The sequence below is a fragment of the Manis pentadactyla genome, chromosome 9 (assembly GCF_030020395.1).
Source record: "Manis pentadactyla isolate mManPen7 chromosome 9, mManPen7.hap1, whole genome shotgun sequence".
Classification (NCBI taxonomy): Eukaryota; Metazoa; Chordata; class Mammalia; order Pholidota; family Manidae; genus Manis; species Manis pentadactyla.
This window is the reverse complement of record NC_080027.1, coordinates 129,148,183-129,167,973: the sequence shown is the minus strand read 5'-3', so window position 1 is coordinate 129,167,973 and position 19,791 is coordinate 129,148,183. Positions and strand designations below refer to the sequence as shown.

Sequence of the window (19,791 nt, the reverse complement as noted above, 5' to 3'; positions counted from 1 at the left end):
TTCCTCGGTCCATGCAGGACTGCCAGGGTGCTCCCTGCATGGGGCTTCACATATGCCCTGCAGCTCACGCAGCCGCCACAGCAGGAACAGCCCAGGGGCAGAGATGCCAGAGGGCCCTGGCCTGCACAGCTTCAAGAGCACAGTCCGCCAACCACACCATCCACACCCAGCAGACTCGTGCCACCTACACAGGAGAAGTTCCCACACAAGGCCACTACTCTCAAGACCCAAACACACAACTGACATAAACAAACACAAGGAATTGAGACTGAGAATGACACAGAGGAATCAAATTGCACCTAGTGACAGAGTGTTGACAAAAGTGAGAAAACAGATGCATAGACAGATGTTTGATACATAGACAGGATTGATATACATACATATAGATGATAGATTAATTAGATAGATACACAGATGATAGTAGATAGATGATAGATCATATATAGATAGATGACAGATAGATAGAAAGGTAGATAGACTACATAGATAGATAAAGAGATAGGTAGGAATTTAGATAGGAAAGCATCACACTAAACAAAGCTATCTTTCACACAAGACCATCTACATGCTCCCTTACACGAGACTCACTTGAGATCCAAGGACACAGACAAACTAAAAGCTGAAGGGGCGGGGACAGGTACCCTACACAAGTGAAACTGAGAAATAAACAAACAAACCAATGGATTCTGTTTGAGTCCCCAGAGACAGTCAGTAGAAAATAGCCCTATCTAGCCACTGTGAACTCTTTTTGTTTGGTTTCAGCAGTGCCCAGCATAGATTCAGTGGTACAGCAATGTCCTTCTCATTTTTTCTCACCTCAACAACTGAATTGGTGTAATAATATGCGTCTGGGCTTTTCAAATCCGTGGGTTTTATGATGTTCATGAATGTACAGAAATAATAATTAGATAAAGAGGGAAGTTTGGACACTCAAATAAACACGTCACTCCACAGCACACTCTTTGCTTCCAACTGCTCCTGTCTAGAAGTTGGTGTTAATTTTTATTTGTCCCTCCTCCTGTCAGCAGTGATCACGCCGATGTCCCTCAAACACGTTGGTGAGCAGAGCACCAAGTTTACTTTTCTGTCTACAACAGGCCCAGAGGAAGGATACTTGTGTTCTTCAGGTAGCACTTAGTCAATGAATGCAGCTAAATACAGTCAGCAAGCGAGAAGGAGGTAAAAGAGGACAGAGGACAGAGATACGGGTTCAAGACCCTGCACCACCATTTACTGGTTTTGTATGCACACGCACCTGAATCGACCTGCAAATGTCTCAGTGAACCAAGTGCTCTAGTTACCTCCTAGTTACTTTGCAAGATTTTTGGAAGCATAATGTAGGGAAGTGACATAGGCGATGTTGTTAACTGTTCTGTACAAAAGGTTAGATGGGAAGACAAAAAGATGATTGATTCATAGATACATAGATAGATAGATGACAGATGATAGATAGATGAAAGACATGATAGATAGATGATAGGAAGATAGATAGATAGATAGATAGATAGATAGATAGATAGATAGATAGATAGATAGATAGATAGATAGATAGATAGATAGATAGACAGATAGATAGATAGAAAGATAAATAGATTGAAAGATATATCGACAGAAAGACAGATAGATAGATACATTCTGATACATATCGATTAACGCAAAGCTATTGCTCATAACCAGAAGATGAATGGTGAAAGCACATAATGAAACTACAAACAAAAAGGAAGAAAGAAATCCAGTTTAAAAAGTGCAGTAAGAAGCCATAAGAAGAAAACAAATCCTACCATTTGCAATGATGTGGAAGGAGCTAGAAGGTAGTATGCTCAGTGAAATAGGCCAGGCAGAGAAAGACAAGTACCAAATGATTTCACTCATGTGTGGAGTATAACAACCAAGAAAATCTGAAGGAAAAAAACAGCAGCAGACTCACAGAACCCGAGAGTGGACCAACAGTTAGCAAAGGGAAAGGGATAGACACGGTGGGTGGAAAGGGAGGGATAAGGGCGGGGAGAAAGAAAGGGGACATTAGTATTAGCATGTATAATGAGTGTTTTCGGGTTGACAATTAGAGTGCTGTACAACACAGAGAAGACAAGTAGAGATTCTACAGCATCTTACTACACGCTTGTTAATAGCAACTGTAACAGGGTGTGTGTGGGGGAACATGTTGAAGGGGTCTACAGCATACAACTATGCGGAAGGACAGCATCCATAAAGGTTTTTGGTGGGGAATTGGTGAAAGAGGATCCTCGTAAGCATAATGTTCTTCACGTGATTGTAGATTAATGATAACAAAAAAAATTTTTTAGTGCAATAAGGGCACAGCTCTGAAACATCAGAATAAAAGGACAGGCTTTGAGTGATCCTAACAAAAGACACAGGGATAAAGGAGGGATGAAAACTGAAGACCAGCTATTTGCTCCCTTACAGGAGAGTCCAAGGACACAGACAAACTACAAGCTGAAAGAATGGGGACAGGTTCCCTAAACATGTGAAACTGTAAAAAAACAACCAAACAAATGGATTCCGTTTGATTCCCCACAGACAGTCAGTAGGAAATAGCCCTATCTGGCCACCATGAATTAATTTTGTTTGGTTTCAGGAGTTCCCAGCCATAGATTTAGTGGTAAAGCAACGTCCTTCTCATTTTTTCTCACCTCAACAACTGAATTGCTGTAATAATATGCATCTGGGCTTTTGAAATCAGTGGGTTTTATGATGTTCTTGAATGTAAAGAAGTAATAACCACCTAAAGAGGGAAGTTTGGACACTCAAACAGACACGTAACTCCACAACACTCTCTTGGCTCCCAAATGCTCCTGTCTAGAAATAGGTGTTCCTTTTTATTTGTCCCTCCTCCTATCAGCGGTACTCATGCCGATGTCCCTCAAACATGGTGGGGAGCAAAGCACCAAGTATACTTTTCTGTCTTCAACAGGCCCAGAGGAAGGATACTTGCGGTCTTCCAGGAGCACTTAGTCAATGAATGTGGCTAAATACAGTCAGGAAGCAAGAAAGAAGTAAAAGAGGACAGAGGACAGAGATATGCGTGCAAGTCCCTGCACCAACATTTACTGGTTTTGTAAGCACACACGGCTGACTCGACCTGCAGGTGTCTCAATGAACCCAGTGCTCTCCCTACGGCCTAGTTAAAATGCAAGATTTTTGGAAGCATAATGTAGGGAAGTGACATAGTCGATGTTGTTAAATGTTCTATACATAAGGATAGATGGGCACAGAAAAAGATGATTGATTCTTAGATAGATAGATAGATGACAGATGATAGATAGATGATAGACATGATAGATAGATAGGAAGATAGATGGATAGATAGATGATAGATTAGATAGATAGATAGATGATAGATAGATAGATAGATAGATAGATAGATAGATAGATAGATAGATAGATAGATAGATATCGATTAACACAAAGCTATTGCTCATAACCAGGAGATCAATGGTGAAAGCACATCGTGACACTACAAACAAAAAGGAAGAAATCCAGTTTAAAAAGTGCAGTAAGCAGCCATAAGAAGAAAACAAATCCTACCATTTGCAATGACGTGTATGGAGCTAGATAGAAGTATGCTCAGTTAAATAGGCCAGGCGGAGAAAGACAAGTACCAAATGATTTCACTCATGTGTGGAGTATAACAACAAAGAAAAACTGAAGGGAAAAAACAGCAGTAGACTCACAGAACCCGAGAGTGGACTAACAGTTACCAAAGGGAAAGGGACTGGGCAGGGTGGGTGGGAAGGGAGGGATAAGGTCTGGGAGAAAGAAAGGAGACATTATTATTAGCATGAATAATGCATGGGGTCGGTTGGGCATGGGGAGGGCTTTACAACACAGAGAAGACAAGTAGAGATTCTACAGCATCTTACTACACGCTGATGGACAGCGACTTAACGGGGTGTGTGTGGGGGTCATGGTGAAGGAGTCAACAGTATCCAACTATGCTGAAAGACACCAACTGTAAGATGTTTTTGGGGCAGACTTGGTGAAGGGGGGAGCCTAGTAAACATAACGTTCTTCACGTGATTGTAGATTAATGATAACAAAAAAATAATTTTAAAGTGCAAAAAGGGAACAGCTTTGAAACACCAGTGTAAAAGGACAGGCTTTGAGTGCTCCAAACAAAAGACACAGGTTTAAAAGAAGAGATGAAAACTCAAGACCACCTACATGCTCCCTTACAGGAGACTCACTTGAAATCAAATGTCACAGACAAACTACAAGCAGAAGGGGTGGGGACAGGTACCCAACACAAGTGAATCTGAAAAACCAACAATCAATCAAATGGATTCTGTTTGTTTCCCCAGAGACAGTCAGTAGAAAATACCCCTATCTGGCCACCGTGAATACTTTTTGTTTGTTTTCAGCAGTGCCCAACCATAGATTTAGTGGTGCAGCAACATCCTTCACATTTGCTCTCAAATCAACAACTGAATTGCTGTAATAATATGCATCTGGGCCTTTGAAATCAGTGGGTTTTATGATGTCCATGAATGTAAAGATGTAATAAGCAGATAAAGAGGGAAGTTTGGACACTCAAATAAACACTTCACTGCTCAACACACTCTTTTCTCCCAACTGCTCCTGTCCAGAAATTGGTGTTTTTTTAATTTGTCCCTCCCTCCTATCAGGGTTGATCATGCCGATATCCCACAAACATGGTGTTGAGCAAGCACCAAATTTACTTTTCTGTCGACATCAGGCCCAGGGGAAGGATAATTGTGGTCTTCAGGGAGCACTTAGTTAATGAATGTGGCTAAATACAGTCAGCAAGTGAGAAATAGATAAAAGAGGAAAGAGGACAGAGACACGGGTTCAAGTCCCTGCACTACCATTTCCTGGTTTTGTAGGTACACTGCTGACTCAACCTGCAAGTGTCTCGGTGAACCCAGAGCTCTCCTTACGGCCTAGTTACCTTGCAAGATTTTTGGAAGCATAACGTAGGGAAGGGACATAGTTTATGTTGTTAACTGTTATGTACACAAGGACAGATGTTCAGACAAAAAGATGACTGATTGATTGATAGATAGACAGACAGACAGATAGATAAATATAGGTACATATCGATTAACACAAAGCTATTGCTCATAACCAGGAGAGCAATGCTGAAAGCACATAGCAAAGCAACAGACAAAAGAGAAGACAGAAATCCAGTTTAAAAAGTGCAGTAAGCAGCTGTAAGAAGAAAACAAATCCTACCATTTGCAACAAAGTGGATAGAGCTTGTGGGTATTATGCTCAGTGAAATAGGCCAGGCGGAGAAAGACAAGTACCAAATGATTTCACTCATGTGTAGAGTATAACAACAAAGAAAAACTGAAGGAAAAATACAGCAGCGGACTCACAGAACCCGAGAGTGGACTAACAGTTACCAAAGGGAAAGTGACTGGGAAGGGTGGGTGGGAAGGGAGGTATAAGGGCAGGGAGAAAGAAAGGGGGCATTAGGATTAGCATGTAGAATGTTTTGGGTGGCGGGAAAATGGGGAGGGCTGTATAACACAGAGAAGACAAGTAGTGATTCTACAGCATCTTACTACACACTGATGGACAGTGACTATAACGGGGTGTGGGTGGGTGGACATGGTGAATGGGTCTACAACATCCAACTACGCTGATGGACAGCGACTATAACAGGGTTTTTGGGTGGGACATGGTGTACTTGGTGATCATAATGTTCTTCGCGTGACTGTAGGTTAATCATGACAGAAAGGATTTTTTAAGTGCAATAAGGACACAGCTCTCAATTGTCAGAGTAAAAGGACAGGCTCTGAGTGCTCCAATCAAAAGACACAGGGTTAAAAGAAGGGATGAAAACTCAAGACCACCTAAGTGCTCCCTTACAGGACACTCAGTTGATATCCAAGGACGAAGACAATCTACAAGTTGAGGGGGTGGGAACAGGTACAATAGGGAAGTGAAACTGAAAAAAAATACAGAAACAAGATGTGCTGATGGGTTTAAAGACCCTGGCTCACATGACAGGGGAGGTGGAAAATTCCTCCCAAAACCACATACATATGTACTATGTGGAAATAGAACAACTACACCAAATCGTGGAAGAGCAGCAGGGACGAACGCTGCTGCGGCAGCCTGTCACCTCAAGGAGAAGTGTGACGTACAGCCCTGGAGATGTGATCTAGAGGCACGAATTTACTATACATGTGTTGCACACTGGAGGATCGGTGGGGTTGAAAAGCAAAAAGAGGCAGAAGACTTCGAGAGACTTGAAGTTCTAGCCACTTGTGTGACAACACAGGGATCCACATCCAGCCGCTGTGGGACAAAAGAAAGGCGGACTGTCTGGGAGACTTCCTAACAGTGAGAGAACTGCTAAATGGGCAAGGCTTCCACAGGGCTTGCCGCTCAGGAGAAAGGAAAGGTGTGCCAAACTGCCCGGGTGCACTCTGCCCTGCAGGCGGGATAGCTTTCAGGAGCACCGGGTGCTCCATCACCCTGGCTGGCCTCGCAGCTCCGAGGCCCCTTACCATGCTGATACTGGTACATGGCCTACCTCCCTGCCATCACCGGCCTGCAAAATGGCCGCCCCCACCTACGGCAGCTTCTCCCTGCGTGCTCCACACTCTGGTCCTGACAGTGGAGACGGCCACTGCGGCCGGGAAGCAGGAAAGACCTCTTTCCTCTCGGTGGGGCTGGGCACCGGCACCACTCCCCAGGGAACCCTGCCATCCAACCAAGGGCTGTGCATCTCTAGAGAGTAAACCTTCTGGGAGCTAGAGTGCACGACCTACAAATATGAACCTTCAAGGGAACCTGGTAACTGGAATCAAATCCATCTTCCTGAGAAAGAGATCTCAAAATAAACATCAGGGGCATGCTCAGGGAGCTACAGAAAATAAAACTGTCAATGTCTCTCGAACACAATCCTCTCTCTCACTCTCTCTCTCCCGGGAGAGCTGCTGAGGCCCTTTTCCGAGAGGGGTGCTGCGACTGCTCAGCAGGAACGGCACAGCTCTCGGGTCCACCCGGGCCAGTGCCAGGACAGTCCCACACGGGCTCTGTCTGAAATGCAAACGGGGACAACTTACATCTAACCCCGCAGGAAAGACAACAGTGCCGCATGCTAGCTTTCCGATCAATGGCTAGAGGCTACGTGGCTCCACTGATACCAGGTGATGTCAACTCCCCGGGCTTCATTTCCTTGGCAATCTTTTTTACCTATGACCCTTGAAAGCAGCACATGGAAAGATACAACCTACCAGTCTCCACAACAACTCATGTCTCAGTATTACGCTAGATATTCCTGCATCACAGCTTCTCCTCTTCGTTCCAGTTTTCTCGGCTGGTTAGTGTTCTGGGAAGAAAAAAAATTAATCTGAGTTGGAATGAAGAGGTAATGGGTTCAGTAAGATTCTGTTTGACCACCATCAGTAGAATCAAAAGACATCCTTCAGTATGGGAGAATATATTCACTGATGACATATTTGATAAGGCGTTGCCATCCAAAACATGTATCAAGAGCTCAAGAACCCCAACACACAGAAAGCAAATGAATCCAATTACAAAATGGGCAGAGGATATGAACAGACAGTTCTCCACAGAAGCAATTTCAGGTGACCGACAGGCACATGAAAAGACGCTACACATCGCTAACCATCAGAGAAATGCACATTAAAACCACAATGAGGTATCACCTCACACCAGTTAGGATGGCCACCACCCAAAAGACAGACAACAACAGATGTCGACAACGTTGTGGAGAAATCAGAACCCTCCTACACTGCTGGTGGGAATATCAGTCAGCTCAACCATTGTCGAAAGCAGTATGGAGGTTCCCCAAAAAGCCAAAGAACAGAAATACCATTTGACCCAGGAATTCCTCTCCTAGGAATTTACCCTAAGAGTGCAGGAGCCCAGTTTGAAAGAGACAGATGCACCCCTACGTTGATGGCAGCACACCTTACAATAGCCAAGAAATGGAAGCAACATAAGTGTCCATCAGGAGATGAATGGATATATGTCCCAGCCAGTGGGGAGTTCAACAAGGGCTCAAGGGGAAGCTAAACTGGATGAGAGACAAACCAGACACAAAGAAGGATACCAAGTCGAAAGTCTTATCAAGGTCTCAAAGTTTATTGTTACAAGGTAGATTATATAGGAGCTAGGAGGGGGAAACAGCCACAGCTGAAGTGGCAAGGATTATCTAGGTTGCTAGGACACCTAACTGAAGAATGTTCTCTGGAAAAGGTCATGGGTGGGGGATTACTGCGAAAAGACAGAATGTTTTACTAAGGAGGAGATATTATCACAGCAGCAGCTTAGTCTCTATTCCAGCGGTCTAATCGCAAGCTGGTCAATTGATCTTTCCTAAACGGTGCAGGCTTGAGAAACTAGAGGCCTAGGCGAAAATGGCGAGACCATTGTTTCTATGGCGTACGGCTCCTGACATCTCCTCCCTTCTTTTATACAAAAGAGGGGGAGGCCCGCTATTTAGCGGTGGGCATGAACCAATTGAGGGAGTAGTGACCTGGTGCCTCTGAGACTCCCCATTGATGGATGTCAACATTGTCCCTTGGTATCTTTTGTGGAAGGGAGGAAGGGCGTATTTATTTTATACAACAAACTCCATGCAAGCCAGGTTTTTCTCTCAGGGAATTCAGAGTCAGTTCATGGACCTTTCCTTGCAATGCTTAGCTTTGCCACCACATTGGTGCCCATATCGTACTCACTTTATTGTGAGCCAATATGCATAGGTCTGAATACTAGGCAGCTTCAAAAGGAGGGGCGTCATCTGGCACATCATAGCCTTAGTCCACCAGGACAAAACAGTGACAGTGGACTTGAATCTGTCTGCCGAGGGTAGTATTGATCTGTTCTCTAATGAACGTGGTATTTCTCTGAAAGGCCCAAGGGCCAAGGGAGAGCACAAGCATGAGACTAAGGAAGGGTCCTAGTATAGGGAGAATATAAGGAAGAAACCCGCTCATCCCAGTCCATAGGGGATTTTCAAAGTTTTTTCTTTCTTTTCACGAGATCTTCTTGGAGTCTTTTCATTTTGTCACGAACTACTCCAGACTTGTTTGCGTAGAAGCAGCATTTCTCTTCTCAGGCTAAGCAGATTCCGCCTTGTTCTGCGGTGAGAAGTTCTAGGCCACGCCTGTTCTGTAAGACTACTTCTGTAAGGGAATCTATTTGTTCTTGAAGATCTTGTAAGGTTCCGCGAAGAAGATGAAAACACGAGAGTTGATGGGCTTCATCTTTTTATAAGGTGCTTTTAAGAAGTGTGAATATGGCAACAAGGATCCAGTAAGTGGTAACAAGAATAGTCTGCTGTACAAGGGTCCACTGGGGAGGGTTGGAGGCAGCGAGTCCTATGCCTAAGACAAAGGCAAGGACTAAACCGGCGGCCAAAATCTATGGAGAGAAGAAGAAAAAGGATGTCTCAGCGGATGTCACCACCCTGAACAGTTGAATAAGATTTTTTAAAATCTTCTGGTAAATCTATTGGTTTAACCAAATGCTCTCGAAGCCAGCGAGCAGCTCCTTCCTTGGTGTCGAAAACACAGGCAGATCCCCGGCCCCATATGAGTATGGGGCAGGGCCGTTCCAATGGGAAGTGAGGGGGTCTCTCCACATGACAGTGGCATAGTTTTATCAGTTTGTGGGTGCCAAAGGAGATCAGCTGCAGATTTGCCATGAATGTCCAAAGTTAGAAAATTAAGAATAAACAAGGCATGAAGAAGAATATTTCGTGGAGAGCCTTTCATGCGATATAAATCTCCCATTTTTAATATGTGGAAGGTATGTTAAATAGTTAAATGGGCTCGTTCGACAATCCCTTGACCTTGGGGATTGTATGGTATGTCTGTAACATGCTTAATTTGTAATTGGCGACAAAATTCTTGGAAATTTTCTTTTAGTATAACCAGGACCATTAGCAGTCTTGATAATGTCGGGTTTTCCCATGACACTAAGACAATTGAGTACATGAGCAATAACACTTTTTGAAGCCTCTCCAACGTGGAGGCTGGCAAAAATAAATCCACCATAGGTATCTACAGTAACATGAAGCTATTTAAGATTTCCGAATGAGGGGACGTGTGTTACATCCATTTGCCAGATCTCATTGGGAAATAGGCCCCTAGGGTTCACACCCAAGTGAGGAACAGGCAGGAGAGTGACACAATTTGCACATTGTTTAACAATCTGACGGGCTTGTTCTCTAGTAATTTTAAAAAGAAGACGTAAGGTTTGAGCATTATGGTGGTGTAAAGAGTGAGCTTCTTTGGCTTGAGCCGCAGGATCAAACTCAACGAGAAGACAAAGTTGGGTAGCTTTATCAGTCACAGCATTGCCTGTGGCTTGAGGTCCAGGAAGACCAGAATGGGCAAGAATATGGCTTATATAAAAGGAATGTTGCCTGGAATGTATGTACTGCTGGATGGAAAAAAACAGAAGGGTGGCGTTCGTAGAGGGTTTTATATAGGGCACGGTCTCTAAAAAGAGAATGGATTGAGCAATATAAGCACTGTCATGTATAGGTTAAATGGAGAATTTGGGAGTTGTTGAAAACTTGTAAAATAGCAAAGAGTTCAACCAATTGAGAAGAGTGGAATGGGGATTTTAGGGAAGTGGTTTGATTATCTATGGTGAAGGATGCCACCCCGTTGGAGGAGCCATCGGTGAAAACTAGGGGAGCATGAAGAAGGGGTTGGGAGGAGGTCAATGTAGAGAAAACAAATGGTTGGGTCCTTAGAAAATGGAGAAGCTTGTTAGCAGGGTAATGATTGTCAAGGGCTCCCTGAAAAGAGGTGCAGGATGTTGCCCGTTCATCGTCATTCTCTACCAACCACTGGATTTGGGTAGGGGAATAGGGTAGGATAATTTTGTCAGCGTCTTAACCGAATATTTTCCTGCTGTGGTCGCCTCCGATTTTTATCAGTTCAGCCATGCAGGAGGTGTAGGGGATAAGGACTTTAGTTGGGTAGGCAGGTAAATGGAACCAAAAAAGGGGACCGTGTTGCCAGAACACTCCGGTGGGTGTAAAATCAGTAGCACAAATGACTAGGAAAAGAGGCTTCTCATAAGAGATAAAGGTGACCCTTTGGTTTAGAATTGCGGCTTCCACTGCCGTTAGGGCTTCTAGGGTGGGGGCTGTTAATGAGTGACTGGAAATAGGATATGGGTCCCCTTTAAGAATATCAAACAAGGGTTTTAGCTCTCCAGTAGTTAGCTTGAGATAAGGTCTGAGCCAATTAATATCTCCTAGAAGTTTTTAAAAATCATTTAAAGTTTTTAAGCAATCGGTTCTAAGTTGCACTTTTTGTGAAAGAATGTTAATATGAAAGAGTTCAAAACCTAAAAACAAGTAAGAGGGTTTTAATTGAAAATTATCGGGGGCTATCTGAAGACAGCTCTGGTAAGGGCCCTTGAAAGCTTTTGGGAATAAGCAAGGAGTTCAGTGGGGGTAGGACCAGCCAAGAGGATGTCGTCCATGTAATGAATTAAAAATGTAGAAGGCCATCTTTGTCTAAATGGGTCTATAATTTGAGCTACAAATTTTTGACACAGTGTAGCGCTGTTTGCCATTCCTTGGGGCAGAAATTTCCATTGGAATCTTGGCATACGTCCTTTAAAATTAATCACTGGCGAACTAAATTCAAAATGCTTGCGGTCTTTAGGATGTAGGGGGATTGTGAAAAACCAATATTTTACGTGAGTAATTATTTTACAGAATCCCGCAGGAATCACCACAGGATTGAGGAGGCCTGGTTGAAAGGCCCCCATAGGTATCATAGCTTCATTAATTTCTCTAAGATCTTGAAGTAACCTCGATTTTCCTGATTTTTTCTTTATGACAAAAATAGGAGTTTTCCAGGGGGAGGTGGTGGGCTCCATATGGCCTGCAGCAAGTTGTTCCTGTACTAACATTGTGGCTGCAGCCAGTTTTTCAGAAGTTAAGGGCTATTGATCAACCCATACAGGCTCTGTTGTTTTCCAGGATATTTCATCTGCATGGTGTACAGGTATGGCAATGGCCGTTAGGGTAAATTTTCATAGCCAATTCCAGCAGATCAGTTTTTATGGTGACCGGTACCAGCTCTTTTGAGCCCTGAGAATGTTTGCCCAACCCTTGTCCAGGGCGAAAGCCTTGATTGCACATAAGGTGAGTGACTAGTTCATTAGGGCTGCACATAATGAGCTTCACTTGAGAGAGAATATCTCTGCCCCAGAGGTTGATAGGTAGGCCTGCAACCACGTAGGGCTGGACAGTACTGTGATTGCCTTCTTCATCTTCCCATTGAATAATTTTGGAGCTTTCTAGGGGGTTGGAGGTCTGTCCAATACCTCTAAGGTGAGTCATGGAAGTGGTGAGAGGCCAAGATGAAAGCCAATCCTTACTGGAAATAATTGTGGCATCTGCGCCAGCATGTATAAGGCCTTCAAAGGTTTTTCCTTTTAATTTTATCTTAAGAAGGGGTCTTTCTTGAGTGATCTCTTGTGCCCAATAAACATCTGATGATCCAAACCCATGGGGGCCTCACTTTTGTTATAGCAAGGATTTTAATCATCGTGGGGGAGTAATATTAATTGAGCAATCCATTGGCCAGGGGAAATGATAATTGATCCCAGAAAGGCTATAGCCATACGTTCAGTTTCTCCAGTATAATCGTTGTCAATGACTCCTGGACAAATAGTGAGGCCCTGAATAGTGGAGTTGGCACGACCCAGAATAAGACCAAAGGTGCCTTGCTGTAAAGGGCCAAAAATCCCCGTTGAAAGAATTTGAGTTCCCATTTCTGGGGTCAATATTAACTTGGAGGTGGAACAGAGGTCCAGTCCTGCGCTACCTGCGGTTGCTCGGGAGAGGATAGTGACGCTGGATTTTGGACTGACTGGGGGACGAACCTGACGACCCCAGGGTTCTGTCCCGGGTATGTTTTGGGGCCCTGGGGTTGACCCTGTATCAAGTTTCCCTGTATCGGAGGCAGAAGGTTACCCTGTATATAAGCCTTGGAGTGGCATTCGGAGGCCCAATGCTTACCCCGTTTGCATCGCGGGCACAGGAATGATGGTAGCGATCGTTCGGTCCTAGGGCCTGTGCACTCTATTGAAAAATGACCTGGTTGCTTGTAATTAAAGCAAGTCTTCGGCCTGGCTCCCTGAGTAAAATCTTTAAGAGCTGCTCCTATGGCTATTCCGATATTGCGAGAGGTTGGGTCATCGGCAAAAAGTTTTATAAAATCAGAGACATTTTTCCATGGCGATGGGGACGCATAGCCATCGCTTGACAAGGTGAGTTAGCATTTACAAAAGCAAGATGCTTTACGAATTCATTATCTGTTTCCTCCCTTCCCATGAGGCGTTCAGCGGCCTCTGTAATGCGGCCTATGAATTCACTGTAAGGTTAATGTGGCCCCTTTCTAACCTTATGAAGAGAGGTGACGGCTAACCCTTTAGAAGAGAGGCTCATCCAGGTCTTAAGGGCTGCATGATGGATTTGTGTGAGTAAGCCTGGAGAAAACTTAGCCTGTCTTTCATTTGTGTCATAGGGGCGATTGCCTAAAAGTTTGTCTAATGTCCAGGATTTGGAAAGACCACCGGCAGCCATATTGCAGGGGGCAGTATCCTGGCATATTTCAGTGTAAACAGCTTTCCATAAGAGAAAGTCACCTCTTGTTAAGGTGGCTTTAGTTAACATGCCCCAATCATTAACTGTTAGCCAGACTTCGCTTAGAGACTCTAACGATGAAATAGTAAAGGGGGCAACAAGGCTATATGAAGAAACAGGATTCTTTAAGTCTTTTATATTTTTAAATTTAAGGCGGTGGTACCTCTGAGTCCTAAAGGTTGAAGTTGCATTCTCGTCCTCTCCCTCAGTGTTTTCTGACTCAGGCTGGGCTATAGGCTCTTCTGCATCCATTTCTCCCCCTTCTGATTCTCGTGGTTCAGCCTCATTTGACACTCCCTCAGTCGGTTCTCCCTCGGACGGTCTATTTTGGGATTGGGTCACCGGGAAGACATCAAGCGTTTTATATTTGGTTTTAAATTTCTGAACGGGGTAGCAGAGGGGGAACATACTTTTATTTTCTGAACAGGGAGGACGGGGGGGAGCTTATTCCTAAGTAAAGGTTACATAATTGCCTAAGTAACACAGATATCTCCCTTTTGATCTGAAGCAGTGCCTTAAGGGACTGCACCTCCCGAGAGAGTTTAACAGTGGCTTGTTAAAGGGGGTGTTATTTTATAAGACGGTGGTATGTTATAGGGCGTGGTATGTTTTAGGGCGGTGGACCTGCACCTAAAGGTTCTTGAGGGCGCCAGTCAAGATTATGGTGCTTAGCGGCGGCGTCTTTTAGTTCGGCCTCCTCTTCAGGATAGAGGGGATCATCATCAGGGCTGTTGGACTTGAGACCGGACAGGATTGGGTTAATAGATTTTGGACGGGGTGCCACTAGATTGCGGATCATTCTTAACCTCGGGCATGGGAATGAAGACAGAGGGACAATTAGAGGTGGGGGAGGAGTTACAAAGGTCCTCGGGGACCTCCTTTTTTGGAGAGAAGTCTGACTGGTTTTAAACTTTCCCTTCAGATAATTTTCACTATCGTCAACAATCTTTGAAACATCTGGGTGACAGTGGCAGACCTGCAACACATCGTTTATGAGATTCCAATAAGAAAATGCTTGTACTGGTACCTTCACAGGGCCAAAGGAATGATAATAATCATTCAGGCAGTTGCCAACTCGGCGAAACTGTTTTTCATCTATAGTTCCTTCCTGGGGAACCATGGCAGACATCCTCTAGTAAGATAAAGAATTTAACTAAATCATTTTTCTTAACCCGTATTCCTCATGTCTTGAGAGAAGCCTTAAGTCCCTTAATAAATAACTCATGCTTATTTAGTGTTTGCCCCATGAATGCGTTGCTTTCCTTACCTTTATCGATCTGTGTCATAAGCGGGTACTCCTGTGGTGATCTTCATGTGGATCTTCACTCACCGGTGGGGTGGCGATCCAAAGAAAGAAGGACGGCCGTCCAAATGAGCAACGTCCAGATAAGGCTTCTTACCTCGAGCCCCACATTGGGCGCCATATGCCCCGGCCAGTGGGGAGTTCAACAAGGGCTCGAGGGGAAGTTAACCTGGATGAGAGACAAACCAGACACAAAGAAGGAGACCAAGTCGAAAGTCTGATCAAGGTCTCAAAGTTTATTCTTACATAGGAGCTAGGAGGTGGAAACAGCCCCAGCTGAAGTGGCAAGGATTATCTAGGTTGCTAGGATACCTAACTAAAGAATGTTCTCTTTAAAAGATCATGGGTGTTGGATTACTGAGAAAAGACAGAAGGTTTAACTAAGGAGGAGATGTTATCACGGCAGCTGCTTTATCTGTATCCCAGCGGTCTAATCACAAGCTGGGTCAATTGATCTTTCCTAAACAGGGCAGGCTTGAGAAACCAGAGGCCTAGGTGAAAAGGGCGAGACCAGTGTTTCTATGGCCTACGGCTCCCGACATCTCCTCCCTTCTTTTATACCAAAGAGGGGGAGGCCCGCTATTTAGCGTTGGGCATTAACCAATTGGGGGAGTAGTGACCTGGCTCCTCCGAGACTCCCCATTCATGGGGGTCAACGTTGGCCCTTGGTATCTTTTGTGGAGGGGAGGAAGGGCGTCTTTATTTTAGATACCAACCTCCATGCAAGCCAGGTTTTTCAGAGAATTCAGAGGCGGTTCATGAACATTCCCTTGCGATGCTTAGCTTCGCACCCACATTGGTGCCCATATCACACTCACTTTATTGTGAGCCGATATGCATAGGTCTGAATCCTATGCAGCTTCAAAAGGAGGGGCGTCATCTGGCACATCATAGCCTTGGTCCTCCAGGTCAAGCCAGTGATAGTGGACTTGTGTTTGTCTGCTGAGGGCAGTATTGATCTGTTCTCTAATGATGGTGGTAATTATGCAGAAAGCCCAAGGGCCAAGGGAGAGCACAAGCATGAGACTAAGGAAGGGTCCTAGTATAGGGAGAAGAAAAGTAACAAAGCCACTCTTCCCAGTCCATAGGGGATTATCAAACAATTTTTTCTTTCTTTGCATGAGATCTTCTTGGAGACTTTTTATTTTGTCACGAACTACTCCGGACTTGTTTGCAAGGCCTAGGCAAAAAGGGCACGACCATTGTTTCTATGGCCTACATCTCCCGACAGCTAAAGAAGAGATGGTATATACACCCTATGGAATATCATTCAGCCATAAGAAGAAAACTAATCCTACCACCATTTGCAACAACACGAACTGAGCTAGACGGTGTTATGCTCAGTGTAAAAAGCCAGGAGGAGAAAGACAAGTATCCAATTATTTCACTCCTCTGTGAGGTATGAGAACAAAGCAAAAACCTGAAGGAAAAAAACAGCAGCAGACTCACAGAACCCAAGAATGGACAAAGAGTTACCAAAGGGAAAGGGACCTGGGAGGATGGGTGGGAAGGAGGGAAAAGGGGGTAAAGGGGGCATTATGAAACACACACATAATGTAGGGGGTGGGGTCCACGGGGATTGCAGTATAACACACAGAAGATAGGTAGTGATTCTATAGAATCTTACTACATTGACGGACAACGACTGTAATGGGGTGCAGGGAGCGGACTGATAATGTTGGGAAGGGGGAGGAGTGGGTGTCTAGTAACCAAAATGTTGCTTATGTAACTGTACATTACTGACACCAAAAAAAAAGTGATACTGTTTGAGTGCCGAGAGAGACAGTCTGTAGAAAATAGCTCTTCCCACCACCATGGATGCTTTCTTTTCAGTTTTGGCAGTGCCCAGTCATAGATTCAGTGGTATAGCGAGGCCCTTCTCATTTTTTCTCACCGCAACAACTGAATTGATGTAATAATATGTGTCTGGGCTTTTGAAATCAGTGGATTTTATGATGTTTACGAATGTAAAGAAGCAATAACCAGATACCGAGGGAAGTTTGACGAAGGGGCGGGAAAAGGTACCCTACGCGAGTGAAACTGAGAAACAAACAAAAAAACAAATGGATTCAGTTTGAGTCCCCAGAGACAGTCAGTAGAAAATAGCCCTATTTGGCCACCGTGAGTTCTTTTTGTTTGGTTTCAGCTGTGCCCAGCCATAGATTTAGTAGTGCAGCAATGTCCTTCTCATTTTCTATCACCTCAACAACTGAATTGCTGTAATGATATGCATCTCTTCCTTTGAAATCAGTGGGCTTTATGATGTTCACGAGTGTAAAGAAGTAAGAACCAGATAAGGAGGGAAGTTTGGACACTCAAGTAAACACGTCATTCCACAACACACCCTTTGCTCCCAACTGCTCCTGTGAAGAAATTGGTGTTCCATTTCATTTGTCCCTCCCTCCTACCACTGGTGATCACACCGATGTCCCTCAAACATGTTGGTCAACAAAGCACCAAGTTTACTTTTCTGTCGACAAGTATCCCAGAGGAAGGATACTTGTGGTCTTCAGGGAGCACTTAGTCAATGAATGTGGCTAAATACAGTCAGCAAGTGAGAAGGAGATAAAAGAGGACAGAGGACAGAGACACGGGTTCAAGTTCCTGCACCACCATTTCCTGGTTTTGTAGGTACACGCGGCTGACACCACCTGCAAGTGTCCTGCTAAACCCAGTTCTCTCCGTTAGGCCTAGTTACCTTGCAAGACTTTTGGAAGCATAATGTAGGGAAGTGACATAGGCTATGTTGTTAACTGTTCTGTACATAAGGAGAGATGGGCAGACAAAAATATGATTGATTGATTGATAGACAGATAGATAGACAGAGAGATAGATAGATATAGGTACATATCAATTAACACAAAGTTATTGCTCATAACCAGGAGAGCGATGGTGAAAGCACATAGCGAAACTACAGAGAAAAGAGAAGACAGAAATCCAGTTTAAAAAGTGCAGTAAGCAGCCATAAGAGGAAAACAAATCCTACCATTTGCAACAACGTGGATGCAGCTAGAGGGTATTATGCTCAGTGAAATAATCTATTCAGAGAAAGACAAGTACCAAATGATTTCACTCATGTGTGGAGTATAACAACAAAGAAAAACTGAAGGAAAAAATAGCAGCAGACTCACAGAACCCGAGAGTTGGCTAACAGTTACCAAAGGGAAAGGGACTGGGCAGAGTGGGTGGGAAGGGAGGGATAAGTTCGGTCAGAAAGGAAGGTTGCATTAGGATTAGCATTTATAATGTGTGGGGTGGGGGGAGCATGGGGAGGGCTGTGCAACACAGAGAAGAGAAGTAGTGTTTCTACAGCATCTTACTACACGCTGATGGACAGCAACTATAACAGGGTGTGTGTGGGGGATGTGGTGAAGGGGTTTTCAGCATCCAACTACGCTGACGGACTGCGACTCTAATGGGGTTTTTTGGGGGGACTTTGTGTACTTGGTGATCATAATGATCTTCATGTGATTGTAGATTAATGATAACAAGAAAATTCTTATAAATGCAATAAGGACACAGCTCTCAATTGTCAGAATAAAAGGACAGGTTCTGAGTGCTCCAATCAAAAGACACAGGGTTAAGAGAAGGGATGAAAACTCAAGACAACCTATGTCCTTCCTTACAGGACACTCACTTGAGATCCAAGGTCGAAGACAAACTACAAGTTGAGTGGGTGGTTACAGGTAACCTAGCTAAGTGAAACAGAGAAAAAAAAGAAAAAAGATGTGCTGATGGGATTAAAGACGGCTGCACACGTGAGAGGGGAGGCGGAAATCTCCTCACAAAACAAAAACCACATACATACATCCTATATGGAAATAGAACAAATACACCAAATCCTGGAAGAGCAACAGGGAAGAACGCTGCTGCGGCAGGCTGTCACCTCAAGGTGAAGTGTGACGTACAGCCCTGGAGATGTGCTCTGGGAGCACGAACCTACAGTACACGTGCTGCGCTCTGGACGATCGGGAGAGTTGGGAAGCAAAGACAGGGGGAGGACTTCGAGAGACTTGAGATTCCAGCCACTTGTGGAACAACACAGGGATCCACACCCGGCCGCTGTGGGACAAAAGAAAGATGGACAGTCTGAGAGACTTCCTAACAGCGAGAAAACTGCTAAAGGGGCAAGGCTTCCACAGAGCTTGCCTCTCAGGAGAAAGGACAGGTGCACCAAACTGCCCGGGTGCACTCTGCCCGGCAGGCGGGGGAGCTTTCAGGAGCTCTGGGCTTTCCATCCCCCTGACTGTCCTCGCAGCTCCGAGACCCCTTTTCATGCTGTGACTGGTACACAGCCTGCCTCCCCACTGGCACTGGCCTGCAAAATGGCTGACCCCACCTACGGCAGCTTCTCCTTGCGTGCTCAGCAAACTGGCACTGGCAGTGGAGATGGGCACTGTGGCCGGGAAGCAGGAAAGACCTCTTTCCTCCCAGTTTGTGTGGGCACCGACACTGCTCCACTGGGACCTGGGCCACCCGCCAAGGGCTGAGCATCTCCAGAGAGTAAAGCTTCTGGGAGCTACAGGACACCACCTACAAATATGAACCTTCAAAGGAACCTGGTAACTGGACTCAAATCAATCTTCCTGAGAAAGAAATCTCAAAATGAACATTAGGAGCATGCTCAGGGAGCTACAGAAAATAAAACTGTCCCTCTCTCTCGAGCGCAATTCTCTCTCACTCTCTCCCTCCCAGGAGAGCTGCTGAGGCCCTGTTCCGAGAGGGGTGCTGCGACAGCCCAGGAGGAACAGCACAGCTCTCGGGTCCACCCATTCCGGTGCCAGGACAGTCCCACACTGGCACTGACTGTACTGCAAACGGGGGATGCCGCTCATCTAACTCG

General features: G+C 44.8%; 1 long non-coding RNA gene across 1 annotated transcript; it reads right to left on the bottom strand.

The window, feature by feature from the left end:
• Positions 1 to 13,946: 13,946 nt before the first annotated feature.
• Positions 13,947 to 15,852, bottom strand: LOC130684998 (uncharacterized). The gene is made up of 3 exons (XR_008999475.1): positions 14,913 to 15,852; positions 14,673 to 14,777; positions 13,947 to 13,967 (listed from the first exon to the last, which is right to left on the bottom strand). It is a non-coding gene; the product is annotated as an uncharacterized LOC130684998 (long non-coding RNA).
• Between the last annotated feature and the right edge of the window lie 3,939 nt (positions 15,853 to 19,791).